The sequence below is a fragment of the Saimiri boliviensis genome, chromosome 3 (genome assembly GCF_048565385.1).
Source record: "Saimiri boliviensis isolate mSaiBol1 chromosome 3, mSaiBol1.pri, whole genome shotgun sequence".
NCBI classification, from domain to species: domain Eukaryota; kingdom Metazoa; phylum Chordata; class Mammalia; order Primates; family Cebidae; genus Saimiri; species Saimiri boliviensis.
The window spans coordinates 87,657,481-87,682,564 of record NC_133451.1 but is presented as its reverse complement, the minus strand read 5'-3'; the positions used below and the strand labels follow the sequence as shown (position 1 = coordinate 87,682,564).

Below are 25,084 nucleotides of genomic sequence, written 5' to 3'. Positions count from 1 at the left end.
GCGGGGTGCGGGATGGAGACAGCCGGGGTCGAGGGGTGCGCTTCCCGAGTCCCTTCCGCTGCTCAGAGCATCCCCAAGATTTCCATCTTGGGTGCTGTCCTGGTTGTTTAACAGGGTTTCCAGAAAACCTCTTGGTTTGAAGAACAAAGATTCGTGTATGTTGTACCTTGAGAGCTGGAAAGGGCTCGCAGAGATGATACAATGTGGATTTAAACTTTTCAGGGCCATAGACACTCTTCAGAAATTGATAAAACGTTGACACACCTCGTAAAATATGAACACATCAAAATTATACCCGCAGTTTGAGGTGGGAGTTTTAAGAATCTTGGAATATATATAGTTGAGCCTCCAAGGGAAATGAAATATTTCCTTCCTACATATTTTTGAAACCGTTCAACGAAAACTAACAACCAAAAAAAGAAAAAGAAAAGAAAACCCATTCCATTTGTATTTGATGACAGTTTACAGTTAGTCGTGTTTCTTTTGGAAGAGCATGTAACGTCTTATACTTTGTGGTCTCCTTGCGAGGTTTTTGAGTGCTGAAACACTTTCTAAGTGGGTAAACACAAAGTAAGCTGGTTCACAGTCAGAAGATTTGGGGAGAATAATTAACCTGCTTAAAATCAGCCATTTTGCCAACTCTCTTTCCCAGGGAGGTATCTAGTGAATTCCAAATACTCTTTTCCTTTCAATACCTTTCAGCTCCCACTCTCCAGCATTACTTATTTTCTCCTTTTGTAAAACTTTTTTCTTCTTCCAACATACTGACAATCCCTCTCTGGTCACCACCAAGTGTGTGATCTAAGTCTTTTTTTTTTTTTTTTTTTTTTTTTTTTTTTTTTTTTTTTTTTTTTTTTTTTTAACACTTTTTCGCTCTGAAGTAGCTTTCTTCATATCTATTTCTATTCTTTATTCAATTCTTAGCCTATTTTCTTTCAACTGCTCCTTTTTCTTAAATTGTTTCTATTAAATCTTTTTCAGTTAAACATTAAATGTAATCTTTTTGCAATTATCAATAAAAAAATTCATTTGTGTATACATTTATGTTATGCAGCTTGCACTTAGAGCAGGCAGTGCCCCCAATGTTTATTGATGAGTATATGAAAATGTGGACATGTTTTTCCTATAAAAGCAATGCTAGGATCTCCACAAAGGTCTTTGTGCCCCGTGATATATCTGCATTGTGATTTCTGATGCCAAACTGGAAGAAGAAAGGTATGTGAAAGAAAATTTCCAAAACAGGTGAATTTAGTCATTGGCATCATCTGACATTCCTTATTCAACCACTATTCCAGTCCCAGTGCCAGTACTCATCTTCTTGCCCCAAGAATTCCGAGATAGAATCCATTCATTTTACTTTCAGCCCATGTCTTCCCTGACACCCTCACTCCTACCCCTTCCCTTTTTCCACCTCCCTTTTTTCAAAACTACAAAAGGATATGACTACCTAAATTAACTTCTTCCTGGTCCTCAATCCAATTTTTCATCATCTCCATCCTCTTATTGGGGGGATAAGGGAGCTTGAAGACACTATAATTACAATTTCTATGCCATTAAAAAAGCAAGGAATTATGAGCTATCACATAATTAACTAAAAGAATATCAGAAATGAAATATGAGTTTAGATATGTGCATTCTATAAATATTGAAAATAAGATACCAAATTATAATTGATTACAGAGCTTATGACTATATACCTAGAAAAGCTTAGAGAATTTACTGGAAATCCATAGAACTAAAAAGAAGATATAATGTCTTGATCATTGTCAATATCTCATCAACTTTAAGAAAGTTTAAAGAGAAAGAAATCTGATTGACTCTATCCTTTCTACTGTGAAAATTGCTGACCATTTTTATTTGACAGCTGTATATTCTCCCTTAGAATTGCAGCCCTCATAAACTGCAATGAAATAAATCTAACATTATGGGGAATGTTTTGGAGCTAGGGTTATTATCACCTATGTCTTTTCAGAACTTGCACTAAGGATTATATTTCCTTGACTTAACTCCTCCATTCAGGAAACATCCTTCAGAGAATCTGATGAGTATAAGATACTGATCCAGGGAATACAGGCATCTCAGGATAGAGAAGACACAGATTCCACTTCCATCTACTTACAGACAAGGAGATCTTTTTTAAATACCTTGTTTAAAGATTTTTTTTTTTAATTCCAAATCAGAGAACAAAAGAAATCTCTGTAGGTCTTCAGGAAGAAAAATAAAGCACCCCAGGTGGGAAAAAATTGGATAGAAGGGAGAGTGTTTGAGGTGGTCCTTAGATGGTAGCATTTCTGTAAGCAGGAGTGGGAAGTCTGGGAAAGAAGCTGTTCAACTATCAACATTTGTGAGTACCTATGGCAAACCAAGCCCTGGTATTTGAGATACAAACTCTGTCCATTCTTTCTTGAAACTCATAATACAGATGGAACAAGATACTTTAAAAAAAAAATTAGAACATTCTATGAGAAGTACATTAATTTATACATGAACACACAATTATTGGAGCACAGAAAATGAACTATTCTGCCTAGAAATGTCAGAAAAACCTTCATGGAGTAGTCACATTTTATAAGGGTCCTGAAGCATCTTTAGAGATCAAAGCGGGGTTAGAAAGAGAAAAAACGTTCTAAGCAAGAAGAACATTATGAAAAAGCATGGTGTGTATAGAGAACAGCTGTTATCTCAGTGCTGCTATCCAAGTGATGAGGAGAAGTTGCAACAGATGACTCTCTTAGGCTCCGCAGGGTTCAGAAATGGCCTTCTCAAACATACTAATGAAATTGATTTTTGTCCTCATTAGGTAATGGAGAAGTATTGGAGATTTGTAAGCCAGAAAGTCAAATGGTAGAGTGGGATTTTCAGGAGATCATTTAGAGGTACCTGGAGAGGGAGAAATGAGAGCACAAAGCCAATTAAGAGGCTGCCACGTAAAGAAGGAAAACCTGAACCAATACAATGGTGTAAGACTACCAAGATTATCGTAAGAGTCAAAAGACACTTCAGATATTGGTAACTGTAGCCAGGGACTGTGGTTCTTTTAAAGGCCATAGGAGCCAGATGTGATAGCACAAACATGTAGTCACAGATACTCAGAAGCAGAGGTGGGAAGATTCCTTGAGTTCAAGACCAGCCTGAGCAATATAGTGAGACCAACACCCCACCACGCACACAACCACACCAGCTCTAAATAAATAAATAAGTAAATAAAGACCACTGGAGAGAGAAGAATAGAAAAGAGGGGCTTCATTGGGTGGTATGACAAATGTTAGCAAAAAGCAAGATATATTTTGTTCCTCTGCTTCTAAATGAGGAAACTAGGGCAGTGTATATGAGGACTCTCAAAATACTTGCAGGCCTATTTCCCATTAAGAAAGACATTTGCCCAGGCCCCATGAATTGAACTAGTTAAGGAATTTATAATTAGGGAAATAGGACAGACCTGGGGACAAAGCTTGCTTATATGCTATGAGCCTCCCCTTCTCCTTCCTCTTCATGGATATGCTCCTACCACTTTCCTTTCTACCCCGTCTTCTCTCAAAACTGTAAAGGATATGATCACCATTAATATTTTGTCATAAATCAAGGCATACAATGTTAACATTCTAGAATGTGTGCTTTTAAACTACTTCTCTCTAATTGTGGAATAAAAGTCTGTCTCTTTTGAGGCATGGTATTTCAGGAATCAAGTGAAGGAAATATTTTCCAATGTAAGGAAGAGATCTTTTTCTTGCTCTTCTGTTCGTATTGCTGTGGTTTACTGTCCACTGCAGCGTGTTGACTCTACATATACAAAATAAGCGGTTAAGCCTCTCAACAAATGGAATATTTTTAAATCTTTGCTTGTTAATATAGTAACAGTTGGTGAAATGTGTAGCTTCCACAATAAAAGCCAAATTTATGGAGGGGTTACCATGATACAGGCAAATTACTGAATAGTTCACATCTATTATCAACCTGAGGCCTCATAATAAGGTATCATTTTAATTCCATTTTACAAATGAGGAAAGTAAGGCGCAGAGAAGTTAGATAACATTTCCAAGGCCATGCTAGAAATTGAAAGAGGCAGGATTTAAACACCAATTATCTGGCTACAGCACCTCAGTCTCAACCAGTGCACTAAACTGCTTCTATAGCAATGAGAACGTTTTTTGTTTTCTGAGGTAGAGTCTCACTCTGTTACCCAGATGGGAGTGCAGTGGCACAATCTTTGCTCACTGCAACCTCCACCTCCTGGATTCAAGTGATTCTCCTACCTCAGCCTCCCAAGGGATTACAGGTGTTCACTACCACACCCAGGTAATTTTTGTATTTTAAGTAGAGATGAGATTTTATTATATTGGCCAGGCTTTTCTCAAACTCCTGACCTCAGGCCATCTGCCCACTTCTGCCTCCCAAAGTGCTAGGATTACAGACCTGAGCCACTGCACCTGGCTGAGAATGTTTTTAAGTAGACACTGAACAGACACTACACAAAAATACCTAAAGATTTTAAATCTAAGATAATATGTGAGCTTGATCTTAGAACACATGAAAAAGCAGGGTACTTGAGTCCTCTATATTTTGTTAAACATATTTTAGAGTTTCTGAAAGCTAACTGTGGGGAGGGGGCGGGGGGGAAGGTGGTGATGGCAGAGACTTGAGAAGTAATGTGGTCCATGGCTTTTAAAATTCTCCTCTGTGGGTCAGTGCTTAATCACTTTGGCTAGGCCTTTTGCCAAGTTAGGATCTTTACCCTGACTTTTACTACTCTCCCCCAATGTTTTGCTAGTTTTGAAATGGGTGCTGTTAGCTCAAAAGCAGAGTTTTTGCATGTTGTGCTGTGGATTGCATCATAAGGTAGCAAGACTTCCCTCACAGAAGCATTTAGCAAAGGTAGAGATGGGCTATTGTGGAAGGAGTTCATGCCTACCGTAGGTTCATGGACAGACTCAAAAATTCTAAGACTCCTTTCTACTTTATGATTTTGTATTTATCACACTATGAGTAATTTTCATATTAACACAAATATAAATACGATTTTACATGATTTATATGCTGTTAGTCATAATTAATATGAATTAATATATTTCTTGGTCCGGGCACTGTGGCTCACGCCTATAATCCCAGCACTTTGAGAAGCTGACCGAGGTGGGCACATCACAAGGTCAAGAGATCAAGACCATCGTGGCCAACATGGTGAAATCCCGTCTCTATTAAAAATACAAAAATTAGCTGGGCATGGTAGTGCTTGCCTGTAGTCCCAGCTACTCAGGAAGCTGAGGGAGGAGAATCACTTGAACCCAGGAGGCAGAGGTTGCAGTGAGCCAAGATCATGACACTGCACTCCAGCCTGGTGACAGTGAGACTCTATCTCAAAAAATATACACACACACACACACATACACACACATACACACATACACACACATATATATAGTTTGTTTGAGACAAAGCCTCACTCTGTCACCCAGGCTGGAGTGCAATGGCAAGATAGCAGCTCACAGAAACCTCCATCTCCTGGATTCAAGGGATTCTCATGCCTCAGCCTCCCAAGTAGCTGGAATTACAGGTGCATGCTACCAACACTCAGATAATTTTTGTATTTTTAGTAACGATGGAGTTTCACAATGTTGGTGAGGCTGCTCTTGAACTCCTGACCCCAAGTGATCCACCTGACTCAGCTTCCCAATGTGCTAGAATTACATGGATGAGTCACCGGCACTCAGCCTGAATTAATATATTTCTGATTATTCATTCTGGTATATAATATGTCAGTGATAACCTCACAATTAAAATACATATCAAATTACTCTCGTATCTACTATATTTTCTGCTGATCTTTTTATTTGATTTTATATAAAACAAATGTGATTATATATATGGGAAGAAATAACGTAGAAATTTTAGTTCTTTAGCAGTTTAATTTTGTCTAATATGTAAGTTAAAGAAAAATAGAACTCCTCAATTGAAACAGAAACAAGCCATGAACAATGAAAACATCTGAAGTAGCTAAGCTGTGGCTCTGTTTTTAAAAAGCAAAAAAGTCTCCTTGGGAGGCCAAGATGGGAGGAACCCTAGAGGCCAGGAGTTTGAGACCAGCCTAGGCAACTTAGGGAGATCCCTTCTCTAAAACAATTTAAAAATTAGTTGGGGCCGGGCGCGGTGGCTCAAGCCTGTAATCCCAGCACTTTGGGAGGCCGAGGCGGGTGGATCACGAGGTCGAGAGATCGAGACCATTCTGGTCAACATGGTGAAACCCCGTCTCTACTAAAAATACAAAAAACTAGCTGGGCATGGTGGCGCGTGCCTGTAATCCCAGCTACTTAGGAGGCTGAGGCAGGAGAATTGCCTGAGCCCAAGAGGCGGAGGTTGCGGTGAGCCGAGATCGCGCCATTGCACTCCAGCCTGGGCAACAAGAGCGAAACTCTGTCTCAAAAAAAAAAAAAAAAAAAAAAAAAAATTAGTTGGGTGTGGTGGCACATGCTTGTAGTCCTAGCTGCTCAGAAGACTGAGGAAGGAGGACTGACTGACCCCAGGAGTTTGAGGCTGCAGTGAACAATGATCAGGCCACTGCCTGGACAACAGAACAAGACCTTGTCTTGCTTTAAAAAAAAAAAAAAAAAACTGAAGTAGAAACATTAAAATGATTTTACTCTTTTTTGCTGTCAACATTGTTCCAATTTTTCTTAATAAAAGCAGATATCATACCTACATTTTTATATGCTGCCAAATTATGCAGGGCTTGATAATAAATTAATCCCTTTGAAGTCACATTTGAATACACTGTCATATTAATATTGTTTTTTGAATTCTTAAAAATTTCTAAAGCTGGGGCATCTTTTTTTCTGAACCATCCCAATCCATACACCTACATAGTTCCTAAAACTAGAAAATGAGGAAAATATTCTGTAACAAAACTTATAAAAATAATTCCTACATCTGTTTCTTTAGAGTCTCATGTTCCTGATGACTTTTTCCTTCTATGACGATTTGCCAACCTTGGAACTTTTCAGTGTTTTCCCTGACTCACAGTATATTTACAGTGTGTGCCTCAGGAAGAAATATACAGCAACTATTTCTTTCTGTACTAGAAAAAAACACAGAAAAGCTAGATAACAAAAACAGATGAAGAGCCAATTTTCTTATTAACCTACATGAAGAGGATGAGTTTACTAAAAACTTATTAACTAAAAATCTATTATTTCCAACATATTCTCTTAAATTGATAGAATTGCTTTAGGCTAGTAGAGAAAAGAAATTTAAATTCTATTCCGTAATTTTACAGACTGTGCCTTATTTAAATTTGTAAAGTTTTTGACATGGTGTTAATGTCAGAAATAATATTGAATATTATCACATTAACTATAAGAAGACATTTCAGGAATTTTTTTTTTGCTATTCCTAATTATAACACTAATGTATGCATTGAAATGTTATATAGACTGTGAAGATATTCATGGAAAGCTCTACAGATTTTCATCCTACAAATCACAAAGACAGTGATGTCCAGGACATAATTGCAAGATGAAGCCCCAGCCTTTTGGCAATATTCAAGGAATCTTGGAAGTTTCATTCTACTTTTAATGGAAAGAAAAATGACAGAACCAAAGTCAAAGGAGGAAAGAAAAGAGAAAACAAGTCCTGTAAGTAACAACAACAACAAAAATCGCAGGGATGAAGAAAAAAGGTCAAAGAGGAAATCACATTCTAAAATACATCTTTTCTTTCTGGCAGCAGAATTTTAACACACAAGGTCAAATTTGTGATTTTGTTAAGTAGTACTATTGATTAAGATGAGCTAGATATTTATGTAGTAAGTCAGAATTACATAAAGTATTAAAGATCTGATTGTAACTCACCTGCTTAAAAACTGTAAAAGTTTTCATTTGCCTGCAGAATAAACCTATACATTCTGGAAGGACCTTCAGAGCCCATATTGATCTGGTCTCAGCATTTTTTTTTTTTTAGCATTTTATTCTAGCCCCACAGACTGCTTGCCAACTATTTTTATACTCCCACTTTTCTCTTGGCTGTTATACCATCTGGCTCTTTTCATCATCTGGCCTTCACCTTCTAGACCCTAGTCAAAATATTTCTTTCTCCAGGAATATTGGTCACTGTTTCTCGCATTTCTACATTATCACTCTCCTGTATTTTGTACCTTTGCATATTCTTAACACATGGTAGTGTGCCTAGCCTATAATAAGTGCTCAGTATATCTTGGCTGTTGAATGACAATAGAACCTCACAGTGGACTTAAAATCATGAAGCTGAATCTTAGAATATCTATAGATTCCCAACTGTACTGGCCACCCCAAAAGAGATCTTTTGAAACAAAAATTAGCATCCTACAAATGGGCTGTGTAGGCAGCAAGTACATAGGGTTTTGCTTCCAAATTTATAAATATTTTAAATTAATTTTTTTAAACACAGGAATAAAAATTCACAGAAGTTCAAAATGGCACCAGTGTGACCTGAGTAGAAATTTGAATGAGGTGTGAGATGGGAAGGGCCCAGATGATGGAAGTCTAGTTAAGCATGGGAGTTGCTGTCTGGGGGCAAGGTGGGTATGATGGGAAAATTTCTTTATTCCTGGCTGATGAATTCAAAGACTATAATCTCCAACAGGTAGAAAACAGTCATCAAATCATCCCATTGCTGGCCAGGGCAGTTGCTCATGTTTGTAATCCCAGCACTCTGGGAGGCCAAGGCAGGTGGATCACTTGAGATCAGGAGTTCAACACCAGTCTGGCCAACATGGTGAAATCCCATCTTTACTCCCAGGCAAGCAGGGTCTGGAGTGGACCTCCAGGAAACTCCAGCAGACCTGCAGCAGAGGGGCCCGACTGTTAGAAGGAAAACTAACAAACAGAAATTGTTTCAACATCAACAGAGAGGACGTCCACACAGAGACCCCATTCAAAGGTCACCAGCTTCAAAGACCAAAGGTAGATAAATCCAGGAAGATGGGAAGAAACCAGCACAAAAAGGCTGAAAGTTCCAAAAACCAGAACACCTCTTCTCCTCCAAGGGTCACAACTCCTCACCAGCAAGGGAACAAAACTGAACGGAGTAACAAGAACAAGCTTGGCCTTAGAGACCTCCACCCAGGTGGCACTGAAGGATTTGAGAAGCAGACACCCAGATAGAATAACAAAGTGGGACTATCTAGGGGGCCAACAGCCTTCCAAGCTGAGAGCCTCAGGGGGCTGACAGCATACTGGGCTGAGGGCCTCAAACAGACTCTGACCCACATATTTATTCTCTCTGAACAGGTAATCATTATTAACAAACAGATGTTTGGTATTTTCTCATAGGACAAAAATAAACTAGGTAGGCAGCTGGTGCCTGCTTACAACTGATCATAGACAAACCAAAAAGTATTCTCCACGAGGGAGCCACAGGGGCAGAGTCACATATCCCATGCTTAAAGAATTGTTTTAACTGGTGTATGATATACATATACTGTTTTGCTACTTTAGAATGCTCCAGAGAGTTTTCCACTGCGTAAGGGGGTTGGGGCAGCTAGGTTTTCCTTGCCATCATTCTTCTTAGCAAACAGTATATTCTATCACACACTCTGCATTTCTCAGCAATCATACACTCAGCATTTCTCAACAACAGAGAATGAGTTTGACAAATTAACAGAAGCAGGCTTCAGAAGGTGGGTAATAACAAACTAATACGAGCTAAAAGAGCATGTTCTAACCCAATGCAAGGAAGCTAAGACCCTTGAAAAGAGATTAGACAAAATGCTAATCAGAATAACCAGTGTAGAGAAAAACATAAACAGACCAATGGAGCTGAAAAACACAGCAGGAGAACTTTGTGAAGCATACACAAGTTTGAATAGCCAAACTGATCAAGCGGAAAAAAAGGATATCAAAGACTGAAGATCAACTCAATGAAATAAAATGAGAAGGCTGGGCACAGTGGCTCACACCTATAATCCCAGCACTTTGGGAGGCTGAGGCAGGCAGATCACCTAAGGTCAGGAGTTTGAGACCAGCCTGGCCAAAATGGTGAAACTCTGTCTCTACTAAAAATACAAAAATTAACCAGGCACGGTGGCAGGCATCTGTAATCCCAGCTACTTGGGAGGCTGAGACAGGAGAATTGCTTGAACCCAGGAGGTGGAAGTTGCAGTGAGCTGAGATTGTTCCATTGCACTCAAGCCTGGGAGACATGAGAGAGACTTTGTCACATAAATAAATAAATAAATAAATAAATAAATAAATAAAGTGAGAAGACAAGATTAGAGAAAAAAAGAGAGAAAAGAAATGAACAAAGCCTCTAAGAAATACAGGATTATGTGAATGAAAAGACCAAATCTATGTTTGATTGGTGTACCTGAAAGTGACAGGGAGAATGAAAATAAGTTGGAAAACACTCTTCAGAATACTATCCAGAACTTCCCCAATATAGCAAGGCAGGCCGACATTCAAATTCAGGAAATACAGAGAACACCACAAAGATACCCCTCAAGAAGAGCAACCCCAAGACACATAATCATCAGATTAACCAGGGTTGAAATGAAGGAAAAAAAGCTAAGAGAAGCAAGAGAGAAAGGTTGAGTCACCCACAAAGGGAAGCCCATCAGACTCACACTCACAGTGGAATTCTCTGCAGAAACCCTACAAGGCAGAAGATAGTGGGAGCCAATATTCAACACTCTTTTTTTTTTTTTTTTGAGATGGAGTTTCACTCTTGTTACCCAGTCTGGAGTGCAATGGCGCGATCTCAGCTCACCGCAACCTCCGCCTCCTGGGTTCAGGCAATTCTCCTGCCTCAGCCTCCTGAGTAGCTGGGATTACAGGCACACGCCACCATGCCCAGCTAATTTTTTGTATTTTTAGTAGAGACGGGGTTTCACCATGTTGACCAGGATGGTCTCGATCTCTTGACCTCGTGATCCACCCACCTCGACCTCCCAAAGTGCTGGGATTACAGGCTTGAGCCACCGTGCCCGGCCTCAACACTCTTAAAGAAAAGAATTTCAAACCAGAATTTTATATCAAGCCTAACTAAGCTTTATAAGTGAAGGAGAAATAAAATCCTTTGTGGACAAGCAACCGCTTGCCTTACAAGAGTTCCTGAAGGAAGCACTAAATGTGGAAAGGAACAACCTATACCAGCCACTGCAAAAACATACCAAATTGTAAAGACCATTAATGCTATGAAGAAACTGCATCAACTAATGGGCAAAACAACCAGCTAGCATCATAATGCCAGGATCAAATTCAAACATAACAATATTAACCTTAAATATAAATGGACTAAATGCCCCAATTAAAAGACACAGACTAGCAAATTGAATTAAGAGTCAAGAACCAACGGTGTGCTGTATTCAGGAGACCCATCTCACATGCAAAGACACACATAGGCTCAAAATAAAGGGATGAAGGAAGATTACCAAGCAAATAGAAAGCAAAAAAGAAAAAAAGAAAAAAGAAAAAAGAAAGAAAGAAAGAAAAGAAAAGAAAAAAGCAGGGGTTGCAATCCTAGTCTCTAATAAAACAGACTTTAAACCAACAAAGATCAAAAGAGACAAAGAAGGGCATTACATAATGGTAAAGTAATCAATGCAACAAGAAGACCTAACTATCCTAAATATATTTGTACTCAATACAGGAGCACCCAGATACATAAAGCAAGTTCTTAAAGACCTACAAAGAGACTCAGACTCCCGCACAATAACAGTGGGAGACTTTAACACCCCACTGTCAATATTAGACAGATCAACGAGATAGCAAATTAACAAAGATATCCAGGACTTGAACGCAGCTCTGGGCCAGGCAGACCTAATAGACATCTACAGAACTCTCCACCCCAAATCCACAGAATATACATTCTTCTCCATACCACATCATATTTATTCTAAAATTAACCACATAATTGGAAGTAAAACACTCCTCAGCAAATGTAAAAGAATGGAAATCATGACAATCTCTCAGACCACAGTGCAATCAAATTAGAACTCAGTATTTAAAAACTCACTCGAAACCACACAACTACATGGAAACTAAACAACCTACTCCTGAAGGACTATTGGATAAATAATAGAATGAAGGCAGAAATAAAGATGTTCTTTGAAACCAGTGAGAACAAAGACACAATGTACCAGAATCTCTGGGACATATTTAAAGCATTGAGTAGGGGGAAATTGATAGCACTAAATGCCCACAAGAGAAAGGAGGAAAGATCTCAAATCAGCACCATAATATCCTGATTAAAAGAACTAGAGGAGCAAGAACAAATAAATTCAAAAGCTAGCAGAAGACAAGAAATAACTAAGATCAGAGCAGAACTGGAGATAGAGACACACAAAACCCTTCAACAAAATCAATGAATCCAGGATCTGATTTTTTGAAAACATCAACAAAATAGATACACCACTAGCCAGAATAATAAAGAAGAAAAGACAGAAGAATCAAATAGATGCAGTAAAAAAGTGATAAAGGGGATATCATCACTGATTACACAGAAATACAAACTGCCATCAGAGAATACTACAAACACCTCTATGCAAATCAACCAGACAATCTAGAAGAAATGGATAAATTCCTGGACACTTTCACCCTCCCAAGACTAAATCAGGAAGAAGTTGAATCTCTGAATAGACCAATAACAAGGTCTGAAATTGAGGCAGCAATTAATAGCCTACCAACCAAAAAAAGGTCCAAGACCAGACACGTTCACAGCCAAATTCTACCAGAGGTACAAAGAGGAGCTGGTACCATTCCTTCTGAAACTACTGAAAACAACAGAAAAAGAGGGAATTCTCCCTAACTCATTTTTTGAGACCAACATCATACTGATACCAAAACCTAGCAGAGACACAACTAAAAAAGCAAATTTCGGCTGGGCATGGTGGCTCACACCTATAATCCCAGCGCTTTGGGAGGAAGAGTTGCATGAATCACAAGGTCAAGCGATTGAGACCATCCTGGCCAATATGGTAAAACCCCATTTCTACTAAAAAATACAAAAATTAGCTGGGCATGGTGGCATGCACCTGTAGTCCCAGCTACTCAGGAGCCTGAGGCAGGAGAACTGCTTAAACCCAGGAGACAGAGGTTGCAGCGAGCCCAGATTGTGCCACTGCACTCTGGCCTGGTGACAGAGTGAGACTTCATCTCAAAAAAAAAAAAAAGAAAAGAAAAGAAAAGAAAATTTGAGGCCAATATCCATGATTAACAATTGATGTGATAATCCTAAATAAAATACTGGCGAAATGAATCCAACATCACATCAAAAATCTCATCCATCACAATCAAGTCAGCTTCATCCCTGGGATGGAAGCCTGGTTCAACATACACAAATCAACAAACATAATCCATCACATAAACAGAACCAAAGACAAAAACCACATGATCATCTTATTAGATGCAGAGAAGGCCATCAACAAAATTCAGCAGTGTTTATGCTAAAAACTCTCAATAAACTAGGTATTGACAGAACGTATCTCAAAATAATAAGAGCTATTTATGATAAATCTACAGCCAATATCATACTGAATGGGCAAAAACTGGAAGCATTCCCTTTGAAATCTGGCACTAGACAAGGATGCCCTCTCTCACTCCTATTCAACATAGTATTGGAAGTTCTGGCCAGTGCAATCAGGAAAGAAAAAGAAATGAAGGATATCCAATTAGGAAAAAGGGAGTGATATCATGTCTTATTTCCGGATCACATGATTGTATGTTTAGAAGAACCCATCGTCTCAGCCCCAAATCTCCTTAAGCTGATAAGCAACTTCAACAAGGTCTCAGGATACAAAATCAATGTGCAAAAAATCACAAGATTCCTATACACCAATAACAGACAAACAGAGAACCAAATCATTAGTGAACTCCCATTCACAATTGTTACAAAGAGAATGAAATACCTAGGAATACAACTAACAAGGGAGGTGAAGGACCTGTTCAAGGAGAACTACACACCACTGCTCAACGAAATAAGAGAGGACACAAACAGATAGAAAAACATTCCATGCTCATGGTTAGGAAGAATCAATATCATATAAATGGCCATACTGCCAAGAGTAATTTATAGATTCAATGCTATTCCCATCAAGCTACCATTGACTTTCTACACAGAATTGGGGAAAAAAAAAAAAAAGCACGTTAAATTTCATATGGAATCCAAAAAGAGCCCACATAGCCAAGACAATCCTAAGCAAATAAAACAAAGCTGGAAGTATATCACACTACCTGACTTCAAACTCTACTACAAGGCTACAGTAACAAAAACAGCATGGTACTGGTTCCAAAACAGAGATATAGACCAATTGAATAGAATAGAGGCCTCATAAATAATACCACACATCTACAACCATCCAATCTTTGACAAACCTGACAAAAATAAGAAATGGGGAAAGGATTCTCTATTTAATAAATGGTGCTGGGAAAACTGGTTAGCCATATGCAGAAAGTTGAAACTGGATTCCTTCCTTACACCTTATACAAAAATTAACTACAGATGGATTAAAGATTTAAACATAAGACCTAACACCGTAAAAACCCTAGAAGAAAAACTAGGCAATACCATTTAGGATATAGGCATGGGCAAGGACTGCATGACTAAAACACCGAAAGCAATAGCAACAAAAGCCAAAATAGACAAATGGGATCTAATTAAACTAAAGAGCTTATGCACAGCAAAATAAGCTATCATTAGAGTGAACTGGCAACCCCAGAATGGGAAAAAAAATTTTGCAATCTATCCATCTGACAAAGGGCTAATATCCAGACTCCACAAAGAACTTAAACAAATTTACAAGAAAAAACAAACAGCCCCATCAAAAAGTGGGCTAAGGATATGAACAGACACTTCTCAAAAGAAGACATTTATGATGCCAACAGACATATTTAAAAAAGAGCTCATCATCACTGGTCATTCGAGAAATGCAAATCAAAACCACATTGAGATACCATCTCATGCCAGTTAGAATGGCGATCATTAAAAAATCAGGAGACAACAGATGCTGGAGAGGATGTGGAGAAATAGGAACGTTTTTACACTGTTGGTGGGAGTGTAAATTGGTTCAACCATGGTGGAAGACAGTGTGGCGATTCCTCAAGAATCTAGAAATAGAAATTCCATTTGACCCAGCAATCCCATTACTGGGTACATACCCAAAGGAGTATAAATTATTCTATTATATAGACACATGCATACATATGTTTACTGCAGCACTGGTCACAATAGCAAAGACTTGTAACCAACCCAAATGCCCACCAATGATAGACTGGATAGAGAAAATGTGGCACATATACACCATGGGATACTATGCAGCCATAAAAAAGGATGCAGATGGGTTCATGTCCTTTGCAGGGACATGGATGAAGCTGGAAATCATTTTCAGCAAACTGACACAGTAACAGAAAACCAAACACTGCATGTTCTCACTCAAAGTGGGTGTTGAACAATGAGAACACATGGTCTTAGGGAGGGGAACATCAAACACTGAGGCCTGTCAGGGAGTCGGGGCTACAGGAGGGAAAGCAAGGGGTGGCGGGCTAGGGAAGGGATAGCATTAGGAGAAATATCTAATGTAGATGATGGGGTGATGGATGCAGCAAACCACCATGGCACGTGTATACTATACCTATGTAACGAACCTGTTCGTTCTGCACATGTATCCCAGAACTTAAAGTGTAATAATAAAAATTTTAAAAATACAAAAATTGGCTGGGTATGGTGGCATGCACCTGTAGTCCCAGCTGCTTGAGAGGCTGAGGCAGGAGAATCGCCTGACCTGGGAGATGGAGGTTGCAGTGAGCCAAGATCACACCACTGCAGTCTAGCCTGTGCGACAGATTGAAACTCTCTCAAAAATAAAAAAAAAAAATCACACTGCTGAGCATGTGTGAGCATTCTCACATTCTGAACAGAAAGTATACCAAGATGTTTTCTAATGCACATGAAAGCTCCTTGAGTATATACAGAATTAGTCATCTGATATCTAGCATATATCACAGATTTCACAAACATATGAAGACCGGATGAATAACATAATGTAATAATGTACATCAATTTCTGGTATTACTGTCTCACCCACCAAATGCTATTACAGCAGAATAAGGATAGAATTGATTCTTCTTATACACAGTCTTATTACTGACCAAATAAAATTGGAGTGAACCAAAATAAAAACAATAATAATATGGTAAAAATAATGGCCATTATTTCTTCATTGCTTACGATGTGCCAGTTACTGTAGAACTTATTTTGTTATTTAATCAGAGATACTATTAATACCATCATTTTACAGATGAAGAAAATGAGATTTTGGTAAACTAAGTAACTTTGCCAAGTCACAGAGCAGTATGTGATGGAGTGGATATTTAAAGCCAGGATTTTTAAGGTGTATATCTCACTCTTAACTAGAACAGCCCCTTAGACTTTCTGAATATGGACACACACTTATCTATAGTTTAAAGCACAAGCTAATCCATGAGATGAGGCACTTCTAAATAGATCAATCATTTTGTTATTTTCACTGTTAGTGATAGATGTTTCTAGAACTATGGACTTACCTTCGAACATTGTGTTATTGTGAAACAAAAGAGATAAACCGTTAATGATTGAAGATATTTTATAATGTTTTATTGCCTTAAAGTGGCTTCACTGTTCTTACCTGTGGACATGATGTCACAGATCATAAAATGCTAATGACAAAGCTATCATGCAGGTATCATAGAGGACTTTTAATATCATTTGATGTTAAAGATAAAACTTTTATGCTAGATTGAAATCCCAACATTAAGAAAAAGTAAAGAAATACTTTAACTTGGCATCTTCCTTTCCTTTTTTTGAAGGTTTTAAACCTTGGAAATTATACTGATTTTTTTCATGCTAAATTACTCTTATATTTTCTTTTATACTTATAAAAGCCTTTTCAATTATCACATACAATTTCCATACTTTATTTTGATATTTTTCACGTTACCTGTGTTTGAATAAATCACTTATGCATCAGTAATATATATTTTTTAACTTTTATTTTAAATTCAGGGGTACAGTGTAGGTTTGTTACACAGGTAAACTTGTGTTATGGTGGTTTACCTGTGTAAATAACCCATTAGTTATTTTTCCTGATCCTCTCCCTCCTTCCACCCTCCACCTTCTGAAAGGCCCCAGTATGTGTTGTTCCTCTCTCAGTGTCCCTTTCTCCTCCACTAGTTACTAAACTTGAGATTGGGACTGTATCTTTGCAGTTTGTGCCTCTAGCATTTAGCACACTCTGTATCATATTAACCAACATTACATACATGCTCAATGGATAGACAAATCATACTATCTATATTGAGAACACAGAGGTCAGAAGTAAAGAATAAATGGGCCAGGCTCAGTAGTTTATGCCTGTAATCCCAGCACTTTGGGAGGCCAAGGTGAGTAGATCACGAGGTAGGAGTTTGAGACCTCCTGGCCAATATGGCGAAACCCAGTCTTTACTAAAAATACAAAAAATTAGTTGGATGTGGTGGCATGCACCTGTAGTCCCAGCTGCTCAGGAAGCTGAGGCAGGAGAATTGCTTGAACCCGGGAGGCGGAGGTTGCAGTAGCTGAGATCACACCACTGCACTCCAGCCTGGGTCACAGAGTAAGACTTCATCTCAAAATAAAATAAAATAAATAAACATGCTGATACCTTAATATGAATTCTCAAACAGAAGCACATAATCCTTCTCACCTCAAGTATTAACCCTGCAAGAACGGTGCAAGAAAGAGAATTCTGAAAACCAAGAAGAAGCCTGGTGCCTAGTGACAATGGTCTACTGTGCACACGATACAGAAACTAAAGACAGTGTTTGGGATGGTGCTGTGAAGCCAAGGACACTGAGAAATCATGATGAGCATTCTCTGGACAGTAAAAAAATCCACTTGGAAAAAAGTTTCTTTTGCTTTGAACCCTCATTAATAAAGTTGCTGCCTTATTCTGCCCTAGTTACAGTACTTTTCCTGAAGAGAAAGCAATCAAACAAAAAATTTATGACAATGAGGGCATATTTTTTAAATTGACTAATAGTAATTGTATATTTTTATGGTATACAACATGATATTTTGCTATGGGAATACATTGTGGAATAGCTAAATCAAGATAATTAATATATGCATTACCTCACATCCTCTTTTTGTGTGTGTTAAGAATAATAAGAATCTACTCTAGTAGTCATTTTTTTTTTTTTTTGAGACAGAAATCTCGCTCTGTCACCAGGCTGGAGTGCAGTGGTGTGATCTCGGCTCACTGCAACCTCCACCTCCCAGGTTCAAGAGATTCTCCTGCCTCAGCCTCCAGAGTAGCTGGGACTACAGGTGTGTGCCACCACACTCGGCTAATTTTTGTATCCTTAGTAGAGATGGGGTTTCACCATGTTGGCCAGGATGGTGACAGTCTCCTGACCTTGTGGTCTGCCTACCTCAGCCTCCCAAAGTGCTGGGATTATAGGCTGACCACCGTTCCCGGCCTCTAGTAGTAATTTTTAAAGATACAGTACATTGCTATTAACTCTGGTCACCATATTTTGAAGTCATATCTCTATCTAACTGAAAATTTGTATGCATCAACAAACATTTCTCCAATTCCCCCACCCACCAGCCTTTTGTAACCACCATTTTACTCTTTGACATACTAATTTCATATCCTTTAGATATATACCCATAAGTGGGATTGCTGGATCATATGGTAGTTATATTTTTAATTTTTTATGACGCCCCCATGGTGTTTTTCATAATGGCTATTTTAATTTACATTCTTACCAAAAAGACTTAACTCTCCGCATCCTTGCCAATGACACATCTTTTGTACTCTCAATCATAGCCATTCTAACAAGCGTGATATGATATCTTATTGTGATTTTAACTTGCATTTCTCTGATGATAGCGGTGGCAAGACTTTTTTCATAAACCTGTTGGCCATTGGTATACCTTCTTTTAAAAATATTTATTCAGCTCCTTTGCCCATTTTTAAATTGAGTTGTTTTCTTATTAAATGAATTCGTTATATATTTTGGATATTATCTCTTATTAGATGGTAAGCCCTCTATCAGATGTTTAATCTCCAAATATTTTCTCTTCTTCCAGAGGGTGCCTCTTCACTGGCTGATGGTTGCCTTTGCTGTGCAGAAGCTTTTGAGTTTGGTAAATCTCATTCACCTGTTTCTATTTTACCTGGACTTTAGAGTCATAGCCGAAGGATCATTGCCGCGACCTATGTAATGCAGCTTCTCCCCAGTGTTTTCTTCTAGTAGTTTTACAGTTTCAGATCCTAGATTTAAGTCTTTGGTCTTTAGCTTCTGAGTTAATGTTTTTAACATGATGTGAGATGAGAATCTAATTTCATTTTTCTGCATGTGGATGTTCAGTTTTCTGAGCACCGTTCACCGAAGAGACTTTCTTTTCCCCATTGTGTGTTCTTGGCATCTTTGTCAAAAATCAATTGAGCGTAAATGCATGGATTTATTTCTGGGTGAAGGATTTTAATGACTTTCAAATCATTTGACAGAACATCTCACATGAATTATTACTACATCTGCAACTCATCATAACCTTAAAATTACTAATATTCCTAATTTCTACATTTAGCAACTTGAAAATTTTGTACTTGTTACACAGCATTTGTGAAGGCAGGTAGATATGCACATAATATGCATAAAATTAGTGTAGAGATAACCAAGGTAATAACCTCGATACCATGTTTGTGGCCACTGGTGCTGTTTTAATGATCTTCATGCTCCAGGATGACTTCCCCATGGGAGTATAGTGGAAGAGCACGCCTATATAACACTCAAGGAGGGGACAAGTTTAGGAATCCAATTATCGACATGCTTTACTGTCTATTACACCAAAAAGACATAAACCTCAGATGTCCTTGCCATTCTATTTTATTACTTACCTTCCCAGTTAATTTGTAATAGTTTGAAAGCATTATTTCAGCATACCCATGGAAAAATAGACTTCTGATTTGAAGATTCCTATGTTTTACTGTTATTTAAAAAGGAGCAGCCTTACTTAAAAAGAATAGTCTTTCTATATAACCATGATCAAGCTAGATTGTATACAATCATATTCCACATGTGTCATATAGGTTTTGATACCATAAATACCAAATAGATCTTGATACAGTAGCAACAGAAAAGCTTCATACCAAGATTTTCATTTCTTTAAAACTAAAAGCCAGGAAATTATTTTGGTTCTGGCTCTAATTTATATAATGTAGACCGAGGCTATGTCAATGTAGGTATTATTGGTTTGGAAATGAAAGAAGACTCAGACAGTTAAATTCCCAGTAGCCTAGCTACGCAGTTCTGTAAGCATAGGGAATTCATTAAACAGCAATTCGTAGTACTTTTTCCTAAGGTCTTGTTAGTTTTTCTTTTTGTTTTCTTGTAGAGCAAGATCTTACCAAATCCTTTAGTCATGGTCTGTTTTGTTGCACTCATATGGGTGTTACTGCGAAGGTAAAAAACTAATGACTGCAGCAGGAAAAAGAATTGGATGTGTCATGAATTATGGCCCTGTTTATACTTCTACTTTAACCATAATCATTTGTTTAAACAGAAAGTTCTGCATTTGAATTGCCACAATTGTGTATGTGTTATAGGTTCTCGTATTTCACCCAGGCTCAGCCAACACTTGCTTTTGTTGACACTCATAATCGAGAAATAAAATCTTATACTAACAGAAAATTATCCTTCATAAGAGAATATAAACAGAAGAGTGGTTCATAAACATACTAATTAATATTTCTACTATCATTTATTAACTAACATTTTTGCTTCATTTTAAAATAAGTAAAACTTTACGACATGCTAATAATTTATTTAAAACTTTCTCCTTTAGGCCGGGCGCGGTGGCTCAAGCCTGTAATCCCAGCACTTTGGGAGGCCGAGGCGGGTGGATCACGAGGTCAAGAGATCGAGACCATCCTGGTCAACTTGGTGAAACCCCGTCTCTACTAAAAATACAAAAAATTAGCTGGGCATGGTGGGGCGTGCCTGTAATCCCAGCTACTCAGGAGGCTGAGGCAGGAGAATTGCCTGAACCCAGGAGGCGGAGGTTGCGGTGAGCCAAGATCGCGCCATTGCACTCCAGCCTGGGCAACAAGAGCGAAACTCCGTCTCAAAAAAAAAAAAAAAAAAAAAAAAAACTTTCTCCTTTATTCTTTCAAAGGCTTATCTTCTCTTAATGTTTGCTTTGGTTTCTGATACTATTGATTTTGCCTTTAGAAAATTTTTCATATCCCAGCCAGGCTCTGTGGCTCACACCTGTAAACCCAACATTTTGGGAGGTTGAGGCAGGCAAATCGCTTGAGGTCAGGAGTTTGACACCAGCCTGATCAACGTGGTGAAACCTGGTCTCTGCCAAAAATCCAAAAATTAGCTGGGTATAGTGGTTGGCACCTGTAGTTACAGCTACTTGGGAGGCTGAGACAGGAGAATTGCTTGAACCCAGGAGGCAGAGTTTACAGTGAGCCAAGATTGTACCACTGTACTCCAACCTGGGCAACAGAGCAAGACTAAAAAAAAAAAAAAAAATGTATATCCCTCTCCTATGGCATACAAATACAGGCACTAAGTATATATATACTGCATACCTTTCCTTAGACCAGATTCTAGTTCCTGTGATTTCCTCCTCCATTTTTTTTCTCATAGAGGGATTTATAAGTATAGGATTCACTTTTGTATATGGCATATTCTTTCACTTTGGTTTTCCTATGGAAACCAGTGTATTTTCATGGAAAACATACTAACTACTGTACCTTCCTAAGTACTACATCTGGATTGCTGCCTTCTTCTGAATGAGCACTGTAATTACTACGTTTCCTGGACTTCTTCAGGACTATGAACAAGCAGAACTCCAACATGCAACTCTCAGTAATCAGTAATGAAGTTCAACAGGATAATCAGCAACAACCAGCACAGGAAGTCAACGTGTTTCTCTCACTCTCTAATGGCAATAATGTATTCATGTTTTTATTGTTGGGGACCTTCAAATCATTTTAAGTTCTACTGTGGTGTCAATAAAACCAGAAAGACAACCAAGAATTTTATGGTATAAAATTGCCTTACTAACTGTGCCTGAGAAGATGAACAGAAAAGAGTGATTAATGATCCTGAAGTAGAAGAATATTCAATTCCAAGGTAATTCTCACTCAAGATTTTTTACTATCTAATTTACCAAGCAGAGAACATACACAATTAATAATCTGAATTTTCAGTGTTTTCCCATTATTTTTGGACTCATTAATTCAACAAATATTAAACAGATGGATATTATGCTGGATGCTGGATATGTATTAGGCAAGACAAAAATGTCTGTTTCAATTGAGTGTAAAGTCCAAAGAGGGAGTTAGATAAAGCAGTTACTGAAGAGTGTGGTTGTTTATTCATGATTTATTAGCCACTGTGCTAAATGTCAGGTGTACAGTAGTGAGCAAGGCAGACAGGCCTCTGCCCAGGTAGGAGGTGTGTATTAAGTCCTAAGAGAGCAACAACCATTAGATCTTGTCACACAGGGAGTACTTAAAACCATCTTTTTTTTTTTTTTTTTTTTTTTTTTGAGACAGAGTTTCACTCTTGTTACCCAGGCTGGAGTGCGATGGCGCGATCTCGGCTCACCGCAACCTCCGCTTCCTGGGTTCAGGCAATTCTCCTGCCTCAGCCTCCTGAGTAGCTGGGATTACAGGCACGTCCCACCATGCCCAGCTAATTTTTTGTATTTTTAGTAGAGACGGGGTTTCACCACGTTGACCAGGATGGTCTCGATCTCTTGACCTTGTGATCCGCCCGCCTCAGCCTCCCAAAGTGCTGGGATTACAGGCTTGAGCCACCGTGCCCGGCCTACTTAAAACCATTTTTAGGGGACAGGGATGTTGTTCTAAAGACAGTGGCAGTTTATCTGAGACCCAAAAGGCAAATAACACATAGCCATTTAATGGGCGAGGAAAGGCAATTTTCTGGCATGGCATTAACAGGTGCCCAAAAGTCAGAAGAACATCCCCTTGTCAGGTTTCTAGAGGTAGCCCTGTGTGGCTGAAGTAGAGGATATACATCAGGATTCTGTGAAAGCCGAGATAAAGTTTACCAGACCATGAAGGACATAATAAAGTTGACCTTAATGGAATCTGAGCCAGGCTGCCTGGGTTCAAATCCTGGTTCAGACATAAACCACGTCTTAACAACTTTAGGTATGGGGAATCATTCTATTGTCAACCTAGTTAATCTGAGAGCCACATTTCACATTTTTAAACAGATAGTTCTCTGTTAGCATGGCCAAATAGATAACTTTTACAAGATTTAGAAGGTAGAAGTGAAGCTGCAGCCATTACTCTCTAAAAGTCATTGTGATTGGATGTAGTGATGAACAGACACAGAAGTCCCTAGAGGGTACCAGCTTGTCCTCACTCTCTTCCACTTCACTTCCAGCTCTTCTTCTCTACCCTGGATCCTCTGACTAGGAACAGCCCTAGGACCATCACTGAATGCTTGACTACAAACCCACAGAGGCAAAATCTTCCCACAGACTTATCTGCCGGCAGCTTCACAGTCCCACTTGGGTGGTTGGATGTGCTTGGTTTTTTATGTTGACTGGCTAGGAACCACTCGGATCTTCCAAATCTCCCTTTCAGATATTCCTGCCCCAGCATCTCATAAGGCTGTATATACACATTCTATAATACATCCCTTCTCTTATAACACATAGCGGATCTGTTTCTCTGACTGATACATGGAACATGTTGCTTAAACTCTCTATGCCTGTTTCTTTTTCTTAAAAGAGGATGATAATAATTACAATAGTATCTGCATTATGGGATTTTCTTGAGGAAATAATGCATGCTCATCAAATGATAGCTATTTTAAAGAGTTCATTCTTTACCTTGAGGTGAATGGGGCGTCAATAAAAGATTTTTGGTAAGTGACGTGTTTGGAGCTTTGTTTCAGGACAACCAATCTGAGTGAGATGTGGAATACAGATTTGAGGTGGGTGAAAGTAGAGACAGAGACACATTCTGTCAAAGCAATCAGAATTTTTAATCTTGGTAGCCTTAACTGAGGTAGTGGCCCAGGGATTGGAGATCCATGGACAGGTTCAAGAATCTTTAAGAAACTAGAAATGACAGAGTTTGGCAAATGACGTATGGGAAACAGAGGTAAAAGACAGGAAGGATTATTTTCAGGCTTCTAGTTTAAGAAAGTGGATGGATCATGGTGCCATTTTCTGAAACAGTAAAAGTGCAAACGGAACTTGTTTAGTGAGAAAGTGATGAAACCTAGTTTTAGACATCATGATCCCAAGATATCCATGAGACACCTAAGTGGAGATGATAAAGCAGAAGCTGCGTGTACTAAACAGTTGAGTCTGGAGATGAGACATGAAATGTTTGCACATCTGTTAATCCATTATACTTATAAAGTGAATATATTTTCAACAAGAACAAGGAATCAGCTGGGAGTGGTGGCTTACGCCTGTAATCCCAACACTTTGGGAGGCCAAGGCGGGTGGATCAGCTGAGGTCAGGAGTTCAAGACCAGCCTGGCCAACATGGTGAAATCCCATCTCTACTAAAAAACACAAAAATTAGCCGGGTGTGGTGGCTCATGCCTGCAATCCCAGCTACTTGGGAAGCTGAGGCAGAAGAATTGCTTGAACCCGGGTTGCAGAGGTTACAGTGAGCCGAGATTGTACCATTGCACTCCAGCCTGGGCAACAACAGGGAAACTCCATCTAAAAAAAAAAAGGCAAAGAATTGAACTTGAATTCATGATCATTCAAATTATGTAGAGATTGGCACTCAACAAATGTAGCATGTACATTATTTTCAAGTACCCAGAGAACACTGACAACATTCTGCCATGTGATGCAAATATTAATGCATTTCAAAGAGCTGGTATTATGCAGACTGTAATGAATTTGAACACAGTCTCTCAAATATCCTCAGCATTTTCTTGGTGAAAAAACAGGGGAAACTTTTAGCTTCTCTGGAAAGACTATCAATATCCTAGATTGACTATGCTCCTGAAAGAAATCCTTGCCCTTTGAGCAGAAAAATCACAGACTTTACCTAATTCCCAGGACATTCACATGCATTAGAGACTGA

At 38.6% G+C, this 25,084-nt stretch overlaps 1 long non-coding RNA gene across 1 annotated transcript; it reads left to right on the top strand.

Moving 5' to 3' along the window:
- Window positions 1-128: 128 nt before the first annotated feature.
- LOC101048003 (uncharacterized) lies at window positions 129-20,802 on the top strand. The gene is made up of 3 exons (XR_165821.4): window positions 129-307; window positions 2,801-2,876; window positions 20,377-20,802. It is a non-coding gene; the product is annotated as an uncharacterized LOC101048003 (long non-coding RNA).
- The last annotated feature ends 4,282 nt before the right edge of the window (window positions 20,803-25,084 follow it).